Source organism: Neovison vison, chromosome 13, assembly GCF_020171115.1.
Source record: "Neovison vison isolate M4711 chromosome 13, ASM_NN_V1, whole genome shotgun sequence".
Classification (NCBI taxonomy): Eukaryota; Metazoa; Chordata; class Mammalia; order Carnivora; family Mustelidae; genus Neogale; species Neogale vison.
The window spans coordinates 108,591,003-108,610,810 of NC_058103.1; the positions used below are offsets into that span (position 1 = coordinate 108,591,003).

A 19,808-nucleotide genomic window follows, 5' to 3' on the forward strand; every position below is an offset into this window, starting at 1 on the left:
CTTTGCATACCTGAAAAAAAGTAATGTTGACTCAAGGGAAAGAAAACTAAGGAGGTTAAATAAACTCAAGAAGAGAAAGGAAAAGCTGTTCTTTGGAACTCATTATCTTGAAAAACTCATCCTCCAAGGAGTGGTGGTTCAGATCGTCATAATATATATGAATTTCCAAACTCAACCCAACTTCTCTGAAGTACACGCACATGATATAGGGTATCTGATCTTAGTCTTTTCTATGTGTTGTGCAATTAGAGTTTAGTGTGGTTGTGCTGTATTTAAGTCTGTCCACTCAAAAGCTTTCCTCTGCTAAAATCTTGGCTTGCACCAAGAAACAGTTGAACTGCGCTGGGAAAAACAGTGCCAAAGACGTGAATTATCTCCATAGTACTTCAAGCATGGCAAGCAAGGCCAGGCCTACAATTGCTGTGACATCAGTAAGAAGTTCTAGAACATATCCTCTCAGTGGGAATATAAAACTAGGGCAGAATTCAAACAGCTTCTTCTTTAGGATCATTTAACTATTTCAAGTGCCCATTGGGGCCAACCAAAATTGGTAACTCCAGCTAGTTTCTCTCTTGTGCCAAAGACCTTTCCTTGGTCCCAAAGACCCTTCAAACTCAACATGGACCCATTCAATATAAATTAGATGGAAGTGGGGTGCCTGGTGGCTCAGTGGGTTAAAGCCTCTGCCTTCGGCTCAGGTCATGATCCCAGGGTCCAGGGATCGAGCCCCGCATAGGGCTCTCTGCTCAGCAGGGAGCCTGCTTCCTCCTCTCTCTCTTTGCCTACCACTCTGACTACTTGTGATCTCCATCTGTCAAATAGATAAATAAAAATCTTAATAAATAAATAAATTAGATGGAAGTATTCACTCAATTACCACTCTGCTAACACCTTGACTCCTCTGGATTTTCAATGTCTCCAATACTCATCTGGTCATTTGGTATGAATGTCTAAAGGTCATGCCTGACAACCTGTTCTCACCCATTCAATCAGACCATGGCTACAGGCAGGGACTCCAGTTTAAGGGCTCAGATAGTAGAAATGAGGCAGAGGAGGATTGGCAGATTAACCTGAGAGGTAGAAGCAAGCACACATCATGATAATAACAGTTTACTTCTTCCGGAAGCATCCATCGTCTTTCTTGCTTTTCAACCCTGTTTCTCTTTTACTCACTGTTAGTTAACCACCTTCTTTCTTCCCTCCCCACCCTCTCCCTGACCCTTGCAATGATACCATTCCCATTTCCACAGAGAAAAACAAAGTCACAGAACCCTAAGGTTGGGTTTACATTTTTCTGACAGGTAACTTAATACAGAAAAGGGAGGGAAGCTTGATCTGGGCCAAATTTTTTGGCCACATCTGGTAGCCAAGCCCTGTGGGAGATAAAGTTTCAGACTTCAGCACAAGTGAGCCCAGCCCTGTCCTGTAGTATCAACAAGGCAGCTGACCCAACAAGGGCATCCTCTCAGCTTGTCTAAGTAGCCTGGGCTCTGCTCCTGACTCGCCCTCACCTCTGATTCCAGCCCCCTGACTCAGCTACTCATAAACTCAAATTCTGACTCTCCTGACTCCGGCCTGGTTTGCTGACTTACCTTGGCAAGCTTTCTGATTTCTCTACAAGGAGAATGCTAGGCTAGGGCTCCATGAGGCTGGGGCACCAGAAGAGGTAGCAGGTGGCTAAACCCTTACTAAATCATTGTCCAGGGAGCTATGTTGCTGCCAATAAAGAAAAGGCAGATGTTCTACACTTAGTCACCGAAAGACACTCCAGATATATTGTGAGAGGAAAATATGTGTTTGTCAAAAGTATGACCTGAAACATATATTTATTTTTGTGGTGCCTGGGTGGCTCAGTGGGTTAAGCCTCTGTTTTGGGTTCAGGTCATGATCTCAGGGTCCTGGGACAGAGCGCAGCATCAGGCTCTCTGCTCAGTGGGGAGCCTGCTTCCTCCTCTCTCTCTGCCTGCCTCTCTGCCCACTTGTGATCTCTCTCTGTCAAATAAATAAATAAAATTTTTAAAAAAGAAACATATTTATTTTTTCCTATCATACGCTCTTTTGCATTATTCAAATTATTTTAAAGCAAGCTTTTTCTAAGATTTCTTTTACTAAAGCAACTATAAAACAGAAAAATTCCTTAAAATTATTACCTGAATGGGAAAAATGGCAAATATGATAATTTATATATCCTCTACCACTTAATTTTAACTTGCAAATATAGATGGGTTTGTAAACCATAAAAAGGATGCATTCTCATTCTGTTGATGATATAACTAAGGCTGTGAGTGGTTGAGTGGCTTATCCAACTAGAAACAATCCATTGCCCAGGAAAAAGAAAAAATTTATTTTTGACCCCCAGATTTATCTATATTTACTATTTTAAAGTCCTTTTCTGGGGCACCTGGGTGGCTCAGTCGGGTTAAGCATCTGCCTTCGGCTCAGGTCATGATCCCAGGATCCTGGGATACAGCCCACGTCAGGCTCCCTGCTAAGTGGGGAGTCTGCTTGTCCCTTTCCCTCTGCCCACTCCCCCACCCATCATTCATGCTCGCTCACTCTCTCTCTCAATAAATAAATAATCTTTAAAGTCCTTTTCTAATAAAATATACATTCTTTTCAAGAACTCATGGAACTTATACCTCGATAAACCATAACCTGGGCTATAAAACAAATCTCAACAAATTCAGAACAAGTGGAATCATGCAAGTGTGTTCTTTGACCACAATGGAATTCGACTGTAATCAAAAGAAAAGACAAGAGGAAAATACCCAAACACTTAGAAGTTAAACAGCCCACCTCTAAATAATGTAAGACTCAAAAAACCCTGAAAGAAAAGAAATAAGAATACATTTAGCTGAATGAAAATTAAAATACAACATATCAAAATTTATGAAACACAGCTAAATCTGTGCTAAGGGGAAAATTCAAGGAGGAAAAGTCTGAATTCAATGATCTAAGCTGCCACCTCAAGAACCTAGAAAGAGGAGGACATTATAAACTCAAAGCAAATGGAAGGAAGGAAATAATAAAGATAAAAGCAGAAATCAATGAAACTTCAAACATAAAACAACAGGAAAAAAAGTAAATTAAACAAAAGGCTGATTCTTTTAAAAGATCAGTAAGATTGACAAACCTCTGGCAAAATGAGAAAATAAAGATAAAATACAAATTAGTAATATCAAGATTGGAACAGGGCATTGCCACAGACCTTGCAAGCATCAAAAGGAATACTACAAACAACTCTATCTACGTGAATTTGACAAGTCAGAAGAAATAAGCCAATTCTTCGAAAGCATAAACTACCACAGATTACCCGAGATAAAACAGATCATTTACCTGTCCCATATCTATTAAGGAAATTGAATTAATAATTTAAAAATTCTCAAAATGAAATCTCCAGGCCTACATGGTTTTGCTGGAGAATTCCACCAAGTGTTTAAAAAAGAATAAACATGAATTCCACACAATGTCTACCAGAAAACAGAAGAGAAAGAAACACTCTTAATTCACTTGATGAGGTCAGTGTTACCCTGTGAAACCAAAACCAGACAAAAATGGTACCAAAAGAACATTTGCAAAAAACCCCATAACTATAGACCAATATCCTTTACAAGTATAGACACAAAAATCCTAAACAAAATAACAGCAAGTAGAATTCAGCAATATATAAAAAGAATGAAACACTAAGACCAAGTGGAGTTTATTTTGGAATGCAAGACTGGTTGAATGTTTGCAAATCAGCAGAAAAATCACATGGTCAGATCAGTGACGCAGAAAAAGCATTTGACACAATGCAACACCCATTCATAAAAACCACAAACAAAAATAAAAACTCCCAGAAAACTCTGACTAGAGGGGAACATCCTAAACTTGATAAAGAGCACCTACAAAAGGCTTATAAATAACACTGGATTTAATGGTAGAAGACTGAATGCCTTCCCGTTAGGATCAGAAGTAAGGCAAAGATAGCCATGCTCACCATTCTTCCTCTGCAGAGTAGTGGAAGTGTTAGCCAGCATAGTAGGGCAGGAAAAAGAAAAAAAAAAAAAAAGGCATACAGATCGGAAAGGAAGAAATAAAACTAACCCAGATGATGTAGTTGTCAATATAGAAAATCCCAAGGAATCCATAGCCCCCCCCCGCAAAATTTAGAACTAATAGGATACTATTGGTTGATTTGATAATGTCTAGATACAAAAGGAAAGCTGTTACAGTATTGTTCATCAAGAAATGACATGGAAGGAAGAAGAAATCTCTTGAGAACATATCAAAGAAAGTTGGTTTCATGAGGAAGGGAAATGGGCGTAAGCCAGCTGGTAGGAACAAGTTCCTAGACCCACGGAGCAATGCCTCAAGCTACAGACAGACCACTGGGAACCAAGAATGTGTCCTCCTCCTTTTGAAAAGGCTGTATGAATTCTCGGCTGGAATATAAATTTTTAAAAAGTGAGTATTTAAGTGTGAATCATTAAAATTCTTCTTTTGATATCTTTCCAGGGGTGTCTCTTTAAACTCCCACTCAAAGACCAAAAGAGACTGCTACCACTTATTGGGACTACAGTCCTAGCTTCATCAGACCCATGAATGCCACTTGGAACTCCTTAAAACCTTAAATCCAATGCATATTTTCACACCTAGGCTCAATGCTACCGACAGTCCCTACAATCGGGAGGCAGAGGCTATCCATCTTGGGTGACAAAAGGTCCATTTATCCTCTTCTAGCTTCTCACACCTCCCATTTTATTTTCAAAGCCCTTTATTTAATAACCACATGTTTTTAACATCGCAGTGCAGCCAACACTGGCTTTTCAGCACCTAGGATCACTGTGGGCCAGGACCCCTGGGGCAGAAATCCTGCCCGGGATGGCACCGAGCTCATTTAGGCTCCATCCTCTGCCGCCCTGCTTGGGTCTCTCAGTCATTTTTCCTCCCTTTACCCTCTAGACCACGGCTCAAACTCCCGACTCCTCTGTCTCTCGTGTCCTGATGTTCCCAGCCCCCCAACTTCCTATCCACACCACTGCCACCCCCTTCCCCTGCCATCCTTCTTCCTTCCCGCCTCCACCGCACCTCACTGCGCCCATCACACTTCCAACTGACAACTGTCCCTCTTGCCCGTTTCTAATGCTGATTTTCCCTGTAGCTGGGCCCTGGCCCCATCCCCAGTCCTGCCCCTTCTAGCTCCCTCCTCTTCCTCCTCTCCTTCTTTCTGGCTTGCTGTGTTTGTCAGTCCCATCCTCCACATGCTCCCGTCTTGGCCCAGCTGCCTTCCCCAAAAGTCCACGTGTATTTACAGAGTCCGTGTGGGTTGGCTGCAGACAACGGTGAGCCAGTGTGCTAGAAAAAGTATGACCAGGAACCAAACACGATGTGCTGGAACCATCTCTAACCGAGTCATGGTGCCTTCCTGGAGGTCTAGGGGAAGGAGAAGGGCAGCTGGCCGGCTAGGGCATCGTGCAGCTCTGGATAGGGAAATAACTGCATTCCTACTTCAGAGAGCGCGACCCAACACGTGGTCATTTGGACCACTCCCTGACAAGTAAGGCTGCCTCTGGCTCCCCACGTATTTGCTAGCAGCCTAGGCTTATCCAAGAGCTAACTAGAACTTCTAATCCTGTTTTCTTTATTGCTTTGAGGTTGCTTTCATTTCAGGGAGGGGAGAGAGCAAATTCTACAGTGAGAGCTCCCCCACTCCCAAACAAAGTGCCTCTAGAAGCAGGCATGCTTTTTTGACTTGACATTAGGAAGTTTACGCAGTTTTACCTTCACCTAGCACCTGCAGTAAAAGATTAAGACCTGCTCAAGAAATGGGGCTGGGGATGCCTGGGGGGCTCAGTGGGTTGACTTTCAGTTCAGGCCATAGTCCCAGAGTCCTGGGATCAAGCCCTGCATCAGGCTCCCTGCTCAGCGGGGAGGGGAGCCTGCTTCTCCCTCTGCTTGTGCTCTTTCTCTCTCTCTCTCTCTCTGACAAATAAATAAATGGAATCTTAAGAAAGGAAGGGAAGGGGGAAAGGAGGGAAGAAAGGTAGGTAGCAAGGAAGGAGGGAAGGGAGGGAGGGAGGAACAAAGGAAGGAAAAAGAAAAGGAAGAAAAGGGGCTATGAATTTAAAATGAAGGCTGTGTGGTGTAGGCTGGCAGGGAGCCTCTCCCCCTGCCTTCCCACTGAGCTCTCAATGTAGCTCTTGTACTCTAGCAAGAGGAGTGGCTCCACATGAAGCCAGGTCTCCTGACCTGGGATGACATCTTTATCTCATGGACACCATGAATATGGTGAGCAAACAGTTGTCCCCTGCTGGACACAGTCATGACCGATGTATGTCCACTGTAAACACGGAGACAGCAGCCACCTCTCAACAAGAAATTATTTCTGGGTCATATTATTTTGTTAGCTCAATGCCAGGCCAGGCTCTGACTCATTTCCACCAGAGTTGTGTCAAGGTCAACATTGGTGGCTGCAAAGAGGTACAGTAAATTATTAACCCTGGTTCTCCACGGGGCCCAAGCCAGCCACAGAGGTCACCATCTCTGCCACGTTTTCTCCCCAGTTCAGCAGCAGAAAGTTCACGGTACACGGCGCATGCATCTGCCTCTGCCCGGAAGGGTCACTGAGACAGAGACGGGGAAGGGCAGCGAGCTGGGGCTATAAGGGATACTGGTTGTAACAGGATGGGGAGCAGGAAGCTGAGCAGGCCAGGTCGGCGTCCAGCAGCTTGGAGTCTCAAGACACAAAGTCCCAAAGCAGCAGTGGGAATCTGCTCCTTGCACAAAGTCAGGGGCTGAGAGACAAAGAAGGAAAACACCTGGCCAGGCAGAGAGGACCCTGTAGATCAGAGAGCGTGTGGGATTCCAACAGTGTACCGCTCCTTTGGATTTGGCACATGCTGGACTCAAGTCCAGAGTCCTATTTATAAACCCAGCTGGCTCTAGGGACCTCCTCGAACAGACTCTGGAGGACAACCCCAATGCCTACTTTCCAGAGCTTTTTAATGCTTTGGCTCTTGCTCCAAAGCCATGAAGAACTCCATGCTTTCCAACTGGATATGCAGGCATCAGAGGCTTGTCTGCCTAGTCATCTGGCCACACTTCTCCTGGTGCAGGACACACATCTTTAGGCTCTTAGGCAACGCAGGGATGGAAAAGGCAAAGTTTTCACATCCTCTTATGCCACATCTGCCCAAATACTTTCAGATCCTTCTCAACGCCACCTCTTCTGAGCTCTGCCATTTACTTGCCTGACTTTCTCCTGTCTTGTTCCCAAAAGTCTCTGATGCACATCCAGCCCTTTTTTCTAACCGCAAGTGGACTCAGAGTTTCCCTAAATCCAGACGCAGCCAATATTCCTTCTCTGGACCACACACTTGAGAAACATATGCAGAAATTTAACAAAAAAATCTTAATAAAAAGAAAGAAAACGAGGAGAAGTGTTCAAAGGAGAAATATGTGCCCTTGGCCATATTTTCCCCTCCGTCTGTAATTCCCTGAGGATAAGGCCCATCTGCGACTTGGCAATTTCCCAGGAAAGGAACCAACCTCTCCCCAGCCCCTTCTCCCACCCAACTCCTACCCGCTGCCAACAACACAGCATTAACTTTGTTCTTCACGACGAAAACGGCTACAATCACCCTGTGGAACGAACATCTTGCCCTTTATTTGGTCTCTCATGAAACCAGCCGAACAATGCTAGCTCCAACAAGTTCTGTTCCCCAGTGATCCCTGGGGCAGGAGGAGTTTTCCATTACATCTGCCTCTGACTTGTGCTTACACACACTTCCAGGATCCGAGCGTGTGGTCACCACGAACACATGACTTAATCGGTAGCTCAGAACTCACTAGGTCACGTCTCATCGCTGCAGAGGACACCTACCCCTCCAATGGCTTTCTCCTGGGATCCATCTGCCACCGACGATACGCCTCAATCCATTCACGGCAAATATAGAAGCCCTCAAAAATATTTTGTTGAGTAAGGAAGTACATGAACACGCAAACACATCTATCAGTTGCCTAGGGTGAGACTACGGAGGATAGCAAAATGAACAGGGAAAATGGGTATCCCTAAAAGTCTCAGGAGACAACAACCCCAGAGTGTCCTATCTCCAGCTCATGATGTTCCCTCCATCCAGAATGCCCTTTCCCACCTGGAAGTCACCTCACTGACTTTCATGCTCCCAAGACATGTCCATGGCTCATGCCCTCTTGGGGAAGTCCCTTTTCCTGGCCCACCTACATGGGACAAAATCAGCCCCTTTGTATTTCTGAATAAAATGCTGGATGCCTTCACTTCTCATGATGCCTAGTGAATACACAGCTAGGGGCAAGGCAAAACAATACATGTTCCCAGAGGGACAGAGGCTCTGGGGATCTTAAAAAAAAGGGGCAGCAGCTACAAGACCACAGGAAGAGGACGTATGAGCTCAGTCCAAAGCGACAGCGGGGTTCTAACTGGCAGAGACAGGGAGGGGGTCTGGGGCAGGAGAGGCATTGGAGACAGACAACTAACATGACCTGAAACAGGGGACCTATGGCAAGGGCTTGCCAAGGGGACACAGGGCAAGTCCAGGAGGAGGACAAAGGAAAGCAAATCAGAAAAGACAGACTGACGCCAGACTACATATGACTTTGGGAGACAGGCTCTGTTAGTACTGCTTTCCCCATAGAGAGAGGAGGATTCTGGGGATGACAGATGTGGTCTGCCAAAGGATGCAGTCATCGCTCACCTGCCATGCGTAAGGTCACACAGCCTTCATCTGTGTAAAAAGCAAAGAATCTATACGCGCACACACTCACATACACATACTAGACATGCAGATTCCAGGCTCTCAACAGTAACACATGGTGAAGGTGCCTGTCCAGTGCACTGCAACATGGTTAGCAGCATCCTCGGCCTCCACCCACCAGATGCCAACAGCTTTGCCCTGGTTGTGACAACCAAAAATGTCTCCAGACGCAGTCAAATGTCTTTCAGGGCATGTGGGCAGAATCATGCCCAGCTAAGAACTCCCAACACAGACTACCTCCCAAAGAGGTCAGGAATTACAAAGATAGGGAGGAGGAGAAAAATTGAGGGTATTTTGCTGATTGGTGCACAGAAACTGAATTTTTTAAAAAATGCAATGTTACTTTATAAAATAAAATATGGTACCCCCAAAAAAGGATCTCCCTGCTGCTAAACAGTGGAGACCAAGCCCATGTCTCTACTCTATCTACTGGAGGGGACCTCAAAGCAAAGGCCCAGAGGCGGCAAGCAATGCTGTTGGGGGCACAGGGGTTTGACAGAAACACACAGTTTTCTGGAGGCAACAGAGATGCTTTAGTGTGACTGGTGCTGGGTTCAACACAGAAAACAGTGAGGACCAGGGCCAAAAAGGCAGGGGAGAGGCAGCTTATGCAGCACTCTGTAGCAGGAGGGAAGCCGTGGGTGGGGGGGCTGCAGGGGGGGCAGCTGCATCTGCAGCAGGAGGGAGTGATGGGGAGGGGCCGAGTCAGGAGGGGAAACAGGAAGAGCATCACCAACCACCCAGGCTGACCGTAAGGAGGCTGAACTGCGGCGGCGGCCATGGGGAAGGAGATGAGCCAGTGGAAGGGAAGCCGCGGGCGCAGAAGCCACGGACCCTGGCAGCAGACGGAAGGTGAAGGACAAGGCAGAGACAGAGACCCCAGGGACAAAAAGTAATCATTTCCCACTAAACTCAGGGGTTCCTGTGTCCCACCTAGCAGAGGCACAGATCTGTATCCCCATTTCAATGTACATGGGATCAACTCAAACGGTATGAAAAGTTTTATATACAATTTTTAAAGAGATTTCCTCTCACTCCATCTACCTGCTTGGCCCCAAAGGCAATCACCATTTACTGCTCTGTATCTTTCCTGAGCAACTGAATACCTGCACAAGTTGAATACCTACCTGCAGAAGCATATACACATATGCATTCATTTTGGGTTTGTTTCTATTAATACAAATGGTATTCTATTTACAATAAAAAACAAGGACCAGAAAACTTCTGTAAGTCCATAGCAGACCCAGACTTAGAACCCCAACCTCTCCTTAAGCTGGTATTCTGTTTTGCTGTTGTACATTCTGATTCATTCACACGGAGACTACTTAGTGAGCACTCCACAAAGTGTCAAAAATATAAAGGGTAAGATGGTCCCTCCTTCCAGTTGAGGAGAACGACCTATGACCTAACAGGAACGGTCCAAGGACACAAGAAGTAGGGTAGCACTGTGGCAGGGGGCTGTATTTCTGCTGGAGTCAGGAGGCTACTAGGAAAAGCGACACAGAAGAGATGGCTTTGTCAAACTCTGTCAAACTGTCACACTGTCCCCGAACTCAGCAGCCTAAAATAACACTAACCATTTACTAGCTCAAAGAGTTTCTGAAGGTAAAGAATCTCAAAGGGACTTGGTTAGGGAGTTCTGGCTTAGGTTCTCCGATAAAATTGTAGTCAAGATGCCAGCCAAGACAGCAGTCCTCTGAAGGCTGGAGTGGGGCCAGAGGATCCAGTTCCAAGATGGTACACTCACATGACTGTTGACGGGGTCTCAGTCCCTCACTGCAAGGGACTTCTCACAGGCTGCCTGTGGGTCTTGACAACATGGTAGCTGGCTTCCCCCAGAGAAAGTGACACAAAAGGAAGCAAGGAAGAAACTACAGTGTCTTTTATAACCTGGCCTTGGAAGTCATACTCTACCATTTCCTACTGGTCACCCAGATCAGCCTTATTCAACACAGGAGGGGACTACGAAGGGGCAAGAGTACCAGGAAGCCCAGGTCACCGGGGGTCATCTCAGAGGCTGGCTACCACTACGGCCTTGTATATCCGGGTTTGTTTGGATGTTGTACCTATTTCTGTGTCCACACTGCTCCTTCTCTAATGGACTTAAAGCTTATGACATCTTCCGTTTTCTGCTTAACGTGATCCAATAATAGTGCCAAATTTTTCCACCAAGTAGAAATCTACTTAATGATCTTGGCAGATCTTTAGAAAAATGTTCATCAGGCAGAGTTTAGAGGGTCAGAGAGAGTATAGAGGATCAGGGAAAGTATAACACAAATTAAGTAGGATTTCTGGTAATAAAATTAAAGTGTTTTTACTTTCAGATGTTAAGGATTTAACTACTTGCAATATTCCAGTGGCTGCAACAGTCCCTGCTATTGAAAAGAGACCCTCTCATTACCCAGCCCAGTCCATGGGCTGACCATATTCATGCCCGGACACGCATCTGGTTACTGGCCCTCAGTGAGAGGCTACTGCTCCTGTCTCACTGACATATCTGAGCTCCCGGTAGCGTCCATGGATGCCTCGGAGACCTCAAAATATTCCTCCCATTTGGGGAGACAGGCAAGCACACCACAGAGAAATTCTCACTACTTCTATAATGCATGAAGGCATTTCTTGCACTGAGACACTGAACCACCTTAGCAGACAAGAAACAAATGTGAACGTTCCTCCTACAAACCTCACCACCCATGGAGCAAACTTCTCCCTTCAATCCAAGGTCCCTATCCACACTTAGGCACTTGCTCATGGACACAGACTATAAATCCAAGCAACGAGTACTGGCAAAGAGCAAAACCTCACCCGCCCTCCCAAAAAAGTGGGGCCCCCTCTCAATCTGGCTCCTTTCCCTTTCTGCCCCTCAGCAGAGAGAGGGGAAGATAAAAACCCCATTAAAAATGCAACCGTAGGGACACTTGGGTGGCTAGATCAACAACCCACTCCCAAGATTAGGAACTGAGGCCAATGTCACATCTCCTGAATTACTTGAGCCTCGTCCTCCGGTCAAGCCTCAGTACACATGGGAAACGGACAAGGCAGGCAAGGCAGGGACAGCATGACTTGTAGACTAGGCTGCTGTGTCACCCTTCCTGAGGCCAAGGTAAGGTTTTTTTTTACTTCCTTCCCCACCCAATTAAGGTTCAACACTTTCTCTTCACACTGCATGAGAATTCACTGCGATTTTCTGGGTCATCGGAGTGCTCCGGGTGTCCTGAAACCCTTGCCTCCACCACCCCTCCCACTGGAGCCTCAGGAAAACGCCCTCCTGCTTAACCACACCCATGAAGCCTCGAGGTACCATCATTAAAGCCTGGCGGATGTCCTACCCACCCCTGTGTGAGGAACCTTCCTAATGCAATCCGGCATCGTTTCTTCCTCCGGCGCTGGGATGCTCTCCACAGAAGAGCAGCAGCCAAATCCACTCGTGATTCCCAAGAGAAGAGCTCCATTACTGCTGCTGTCCGAACCAGGAAATCGAGGTCCTCCTTGTAACCACTTTATTTTTTTAAAAGATTATTTATTTATTTATTTGACAGACAGAGATCACAAGTAGACAGAGAGGCAGGCAGAGAGGGCGGGGGAGAAGCACTCTTCGCTGAGCAGAGAGCCCGACATGGGGCTCGATCCCAGGACCCTGAGATCATGACCCGAGCTAAAGGCAGAGGCTTAACCACTCAGTCACCCAGGCGCCCCACCACTTTATTTTATGAGGTCCTCCCCTCTGGAAATCTTAACTGCAACTGGAATCTAATTAACTCCTTAAATAAATGCAATCTACTTTAGCTCCTTTCCCAGGTCAACGTTCTTTTGGTCTTGCATTTAGGGCATTTAAATGTCCAGCATTTCTAATTGTCAACTGTGAGTTTATTAAAAGTTGCTGTGTACAAAGATAGCAGCTTCAAGGGATGCTAATGTCCAGAAAGGCTTGAAAAGGTCCTGGGGGAGGGAAGTTCTCTTTTTCACTTCTAATTCTTAAGTATTTGGTACACAGGAGACACTTAGGGTGTCCGGGTACAGAATGGATAGACGTGCCGCTTCTCTCCTGAATTTTGCCATCCAAAGCAGTAAAACTTTCCTGCTCTCCCCACCTGCCTGCGACTCAACCACAGCACCAAAACATCATCCTCTTACCTGCAAGGCTTTCTTCCTACAAGACTGTAAACGATCTTCGAAGCTAGAGACCATGGCGCGCCCACCTCTGAACTCTCAGTGACTGACACGGCAAAAGCATACTCCCACGTTTGATGAGAAGGGAATGGCTGTCTCTGGGACTCTTACTCTGTCTTCCACAAACACAGCAAGTGAATCTGGCAGCTCGGTTAAAGCACCGGGAGTGAAGTGCAGAGATGTCCTGTTCACCAACGACCCCCGCACTTGGGGTCAGAATCGCAGTGGGGAGGGGGCGCATCTAGGGCTTACACGGTGGCTCCCAAACAAACATGCTAGGACATCACACCATGCCTCCTATGTAGCTTTTTTTTTTTTGTTTAAGATTTTATTTATTTATTTGGCAGAGACAGAGATCACAAGCAGGCAGAGAGGCAGGCAGACGGAGAGAGGGAAGCAGGCTCCCTGCTGATGCGGGGCTCGATCCCACGACCCTGATATCATGACTGTGCCGAAGGCTTTTAACTGACTGAGACACCCAGGCACCCCTATTCAACTAGTTTTTAATCAATACAGAATGTAAAAGAGCAATGCAATGACAAAAAGAGTCATTTCTTCAGGAAAAAAAACTGGAGAGAAGAGAAATGAAAGGAGACCTTGTTTAACCTTGAATCTTCCCCATTTCACTTTTGCCGATGGAGAGTTCTAGGCCCCCCTGGGCACACGTGAGTCGGTGGAAAAGAGATACTTCCCTTTACCCAGCCAAGTGCAGCCCTGCCACTTCTTCTGTTCTCAACAGCGGTGGTGCAGAGTGAGCGGAGTACCTGAAGGTAGCAGGCTGAGGAAATAGGGATTTTTTACAGGTTCTCTCACTATCCTGACTCCCATGGAGAAAACAGAAATGAGATTTTTCCCTGAAACAACCCTATCTTTAAGGGAGGTAATTCCATTGATCCAGAGATTAGCAGTGGTTTTGCCATCTGACCCTCTGCTGACCTTTTGCTTTTATTTTATTATTTATTTATTTATTTATTTACTTGTCAGAGAGAGAGAGAGAGAGAGAGAGATCACAAGTAGGCAGAGAGAGAGGGAGAAGCAGGCTCTCCACCCAGCAGAGAGCCCAATGCGGGGCTCGATCCCAGGAACCTGACATCATGACCTCAGCAGAAGGCAGATGCTCCACCACTGAGCCACCCAGGGGGGCCCAACCTTTTGCTTTTAAAGAAACAGTTTATAGGTTGTAAGAAAAGAGGGAAGAAAAATCTAGAAATGACACAGGAAAGAGCACTGAAGCATGTCTTCCTTTTTGTAAGACTGAGCGACATTTCCAGATTGTTCGGTGAAATACAAACACGAAGTCCTAATTTGAGGGCAGCTTTGGAGGCGAGAAAAAGTTGCAACATTACTGAGTTTGAATAAAATTGATGTAAGCGTTATAAAATTTAAAACGTGGACGTAATGTTAGAATGACAGACACTCTAGGGAGCAAAACAAGATGAAAGCACAGAGATCTGTATATAAATATGTGAATGCAAAAACAGGTTGCTTCTAGAAGTTTCTCAAATATATCATTCGTTAAACCAAATCCAGTGCTCTTGTGCCTGCTCTCCTGTTCCTGGACCTGGCTCCTTGTCCTCACGTCTCTGCACTGCGTCATCGCCCGCCTCTCCCACCCGAAGCCGTCCCGGTCTACCAGGAGTGGCCCCCACCCTCGTGGAGTGGCTAGGAAAGCCTGTCCTAGGTCCCTGGAACAAACACCAAGTAAATGTCCCCTCCCCAACTGAAAACCACTCAGTGTCATGGCATTAAGGCATTCAATGAGTCCTCCTATCCCTCTCTGCCTTACCTTTTCTATCTTAAAGTCTTTTTGTGTTCTAAAAAAAAAAAAAAAAAAAAACAAAACCAAAAAGGTGTGTTATTATAAAAAATTTTAAACATTAGCAAAAGTAGAGCACATAGTAGAATTAGCTCTTTATCCATCACACAGCTTTGATACATAGCAACATACAACTAATCGTACTTTCCCCAAGTGGATTATTTTAAAGCAAATTCTCCAGACAGCCTACCATCTCACCTAAAAATACTTCAGTAAATTTCCTTAAAAGATAACAGACTCTTAAAAAGAATAACACTATTGTCACCGCTAAAACTTTTGGTTACTTTATTTCTTAATATCCTTAAATAAAGAGACAGTGTTTAAATGACTCCAGTGATTTCCTTTCTATTTTTTTTTTTTAAGATTTTATTTATTTATTTGACAGGCGGAGATCACAAGTAGACAGAGAGGCAGGCAGAGAGAGGGGGAAGCAGGCCCCCCGCTGAGCAGAGACCTGGGATCATGACCGGAGCCGAAGGCAGAAGCTTAAACCCAATGAGCCACCCAGGTGCCCCAAATCCAGAGAGAGAGAGAGAGAGAGAGAGAGAGTGTGTGTGTGTGTGTGTGTGTGTGTGTGTGTGTTTGTTTTTGCTATTGGATTGTTTGAATTGGGATCCAAATACGGTCCACGTGTTGGATCTGGGACTTTGTTCCACAAGGCTCCAGCCCAAACCCGAGTCGCATTTTCCCACCTACGAGGTGCTGAATATGCTGGACTCAGTACCTCGGGCGTGCTCGGCCTCCACGCTCGAACACCACTCACATTGCCCTACACGCTGCCTCTCCTGAGCACAAGCCACCTCCTACAGCACTTGATGTCTGGGGCATCTGCTCTTTCCTACTCTGTAGTCAGCTCAAGTGTTACTTCTCCCCCCTACAGTCTTCTGGAAGGTACATTTATCTGATTTATCTTCATAACCTTCATAACACCTTGCACTTGGCCATGGTTCGGTAAGTAAATTTGTAAATGCTCGATTTACAAATGATACAAATGGAGAAGTGAAGGATGGCGACAGTCTGCCACACATCTTCATCGTCCCTCCGCTTCCCCTCATCCACTCACAACAGAGGTATCTGTCGCTTAACTGCTGTCTGTTGGGGTCGTAAAACAGCCTCCTGGCCCAGAAGTCATACCACACAATACAAAAACAAAAGTGGCGGGGCGCCTGGGTGGCTCAGTGAGTTAAAGCCTCTGCCTTTGGTTCAGGTCATGACCTCAGGGTCCTGGGATCGAGCCCCATGTCGGGCTCTCTGCTCAGCAGGGAGCCTGTTTCCCTTCCTCTCTCTCTGCCTGCCTCTCTGCCTACTTGTGATCTCTGTCAAATGAATAAACAAAATCTTAAAAAAAAAAAAACTTTATAAAAAATAAAAAATTAAAAGTGGCTCCTTCAACACCCTCAAAAGGCTTGTGTCTTTTAGACACATATTAGTCCTTCGAAGATCGACACTAACATGATGACAGTGCTCTCCACAGACAAGATTTGGTCGTTTCCACAAGAATCCATTCGAATTCATCCATGAGACCCCAAAACAGTCTAACATTTTAGGACTGTCAGGACTCAAAGGGAATCTCCCCTTTTGTCTGTTTATTCCTGTGATCCACAAACATTTACTGACCTCCAAGTAAATGCCACACACATGAGGAATGCCAGATGGGAAATGACGACAGTCCTGAGTATGACAGGGGAGATAAAACCCAGGACAAAATTTCCAGCATTCACAGGTCCCTGGAAATGGTAAGGCCCAAGAAGCAACCAGCGGCCTTTCGTGGAGGAACTGGACATTTGAGCTGAGCCCACTCTCTGGAAAACCTGAAAACACTAAACCATTTGCCCTTCTCTTTTGCACAAGGAGTTGCAGGTGGGAAGGAGAAACTAATGCTCTAGACGCGCTTCATTTTTCTCTCAGACAGCAGTCACTCACAACCCCACTCACTGCCCATTTCTTCGCTTCGGTCCCGGCCAAGGCCACAGACTCAAGGACAGAAAGGACATCTCCTTTTCAAAACTAGAACAAGTCTTATAACCCAAAAAGTATGTCAGGAAATATGGTGTCAAAGTCCTTAAAGGTCCTTTGAAAGAATGTCCTTTGACAGAACCCACCTTTCCAACAGACATGAAGATCCAGTTCCCTACAGGAGGAGAACTCAAGTAGCTCACCCAGTGACCCAGACCACCACGGCTTGGAGGGAAAGATCTGCTTCATTCTGCTTGAGGAAATCCCCCCAAACCACAGCACTTGGTGAGTTCTCGTCCGGGAAGCAGTCAACCTGTTCTTAAAAAGGCGTAGCTGCTTAAGTCTACACAAACCACTCTTACAGAGTACCTATTCGGAATACCTGTAAAATGTCTGTAACATAACCTGACAGTTTTCACCAAATGTCGCAGAAATGTAAAACTTTAAGTGCTCAAGCTCAGGCCAGGATGAAATATTTGTTATCTGACAACTATAAGATAGCACTTAAGGGGTTTTAGGCCCCAGGACATTGGCAAAAATCAGAAACACTAATGCCAGACAGTTGGGCTGCCTCCTAAGACTTACCAAGTAAGTCTTTTAGTCACAGTGGTGGGAGGTGTTCCTCCCCTGGGGCAAGAAAAGGTTAAAGGCTTGTGCACACACACATTTAAGAGACACTCTACCAAGTTTAAAAATATATTTATTTCACTAAATATATTTTAAATGTATTTAAGAATATATTTAATTCACTCTCCTCCAAGTAGTTAATAGAATAATCTTAAAATTCTGTTATAGAATAATCTTAAAATTCTATTCTAGAATACCCACATGTAAATCATTTAATAAAAAGGCAGCTTCTGTCCACTAGACTGACGTAATTTTTTCCATTAGATATGATTCTGTCACATTTGTTCAGCAACCACCTTCAGAAGCAAACGCTAACTGTCACAAAGAGACAATCGTGATGCTCTTTAAGAAACTGCATGGAGGGGCGCCTGGGTGGCTCAGTGGGTTGAGCCGCTGCCTTCGGCTCAGGTCATGATCTCAGGGTCCTGGGATCGAGTCCCGCGTCGGGCTCTCTGCTCAGGAGGGAGCCTGCTTCCCTCTCTCTCTCTCTCTCTCTCTGCCTGCCTCTCTGTCTACTTGTGATTTCTCTCTGTCAAATAAATAAATAAAATCTTTAAAAAAAAAAAAAAAGAAACTGCATGGAAACACAAAAGCAAGGTACAGAGATTCACAGAGTCATAGCAGGGTTTCTTAAAAGACCTTCCACATCACCATTGAAGAAAACCCAACAGGAACCATGCCATAGGGACTGATAATCTACTCAAGAGGAGAATTTGTCTTCCATTTACTTTCACTCATCAGACACCACACAGACGTAGCTGTGTGCCAGACACTGTGCTAAACTCAAGAGACAAGGATCACACACATGCTGTCAACATGCTGATGGGTCGAGTTTGGCCCCTACCATTCTCTTCCTGCTGATTTAAAAGCCAGGAAATCTCACATCAACATCCAGATATCTGGCTTCTTTAAAAGAGAGAGAGAGAGAGAGATTGCAACATGGACCCAGGATCCCTTGACTAACAACTTTCAACAGCAGCACAGAACCAACTGACCCTAGAGCAAAGACTCTACACACTTCCTAGTTTGCCACAGTCTCCACCATGCCCTACTATTACCCCAACAACACACCCAGAGGCCCACTCATTTATGTCCCTTTTGGGCCCTGAGGTACTTGGGTTTGCCACTCCCACTCTAGAGAAAAAAAGAGGGGGGATAAAAATGATCCCTGGCTGAAGAAGCTCAGAGTCTAGTGAAGTCGGTAGACAGGATGAATTACAACATGGTATGTTACAAACTACAGTAGAGGAATAAGCAGGGAGCTACCAAAACCCTATGGAAGGGTGCCACTAACCCCACCGAGAGGAGGGAGGTACCCAGTCACCATCACAGGGGAAAGGACACTTGGGGAGGGTCTTAAAGGATGAGAAGATGGTCAGGCAGAAAATTGGAAGGAAGTCAGTCCACATGTGCACAGAGGTGAAAGGACTAAAATAATACGGTGTTTTCCGGAGACAGGGTTAGACAGAGAAAGGACCTACTACACTAATAATTTTGAACCTATGTCTGGGGCAATGGTGAGCCAAGAGAGCTTTTAAGCAGAGGCTGACATGATCAGATTTGTCCTTTCAGGAAAAGATGCCGAAAACCTTGTAGAAAATGACCTGGGGCAAAGCTGGCATGCACCCCTTTGGATGCTACAAGGAACCCCTTTGTGTGGGTTTCCAGGTGCTCAGAAACCCTATGTTCTCTGCCCATGATAGGCATCTTGGTGAACTCACCTGTTACTTCTTTCACAGACCGGTACGGGTCAATAAAGTTATCTTTCTTGAACGGACATAATGAAAATGCTGTAAACTAACATCCAATACTGACCTTTGAAAGGGTAAAAATGCAACAGGCAAGGTTTCTACAGATTATCTCTGTTCCACTCACCTACCCTGCTTCCCTTCCCCGCTTCCAGTGTCTCTGAGTGGACGCAGAAGCTTCTAACAAAACCCCTTGCCTCCCAGGTGTGGCACAAGCTTAACTATCCTTATATTTAAATCACTATAAACATGCCCCAAACCCCTTCCTCAAGTACCCTTCATTATCACCCATGTTAACTCGAGCTTTGATGCAAGGTCTGGAGGTGGTGAACACACGCGGGGTTCAAAGAAGAATCATCTTACTCAGTAGCCTCCTAGCATGTCCCCCAAGAAACAACAGCCCAGAAAAGCCTGGAGTGAGGACACCAGGCGGCTGCCCAGAAAGAACTGTAGATGTGAAAATACACACACATCCTCTCAAAGCAACAAAAAATTAAATCAGTTTCCATCTTCTCCCCCAAACTAAAGCAAATCTCAAAAAAAGCAAAAGAACAAAACAAAACAAAAACCAAAAAAACAAAAACTAAGGCAAATCACCAAGAAGAGCTTTAAAAAAAACAGTCTCAGTTATAACAACCCCAAACAGACGATTTCCCAGACTTTTTATTGTTATAACAAACAAAACCATCTTTCACTTCTTGTCATTTGTAATTACCA

At 45.4% G+C, this 19,808-nt stretch overlaps 1 protein-coding gene across 3 annotated transcripts in view; it reads right to left on the minus strand.

Moving 5' to 3' along the window:
* CGNL1 (cingulin like 1) overlaps positions 1-19,808 on the minus strand; it is a 162,471-nt gene that overhangs the window by 59,229 nt on the left and 83,434 nt on the right. The gene's annotated exons all lie outside the window — the stretch shown is intronic.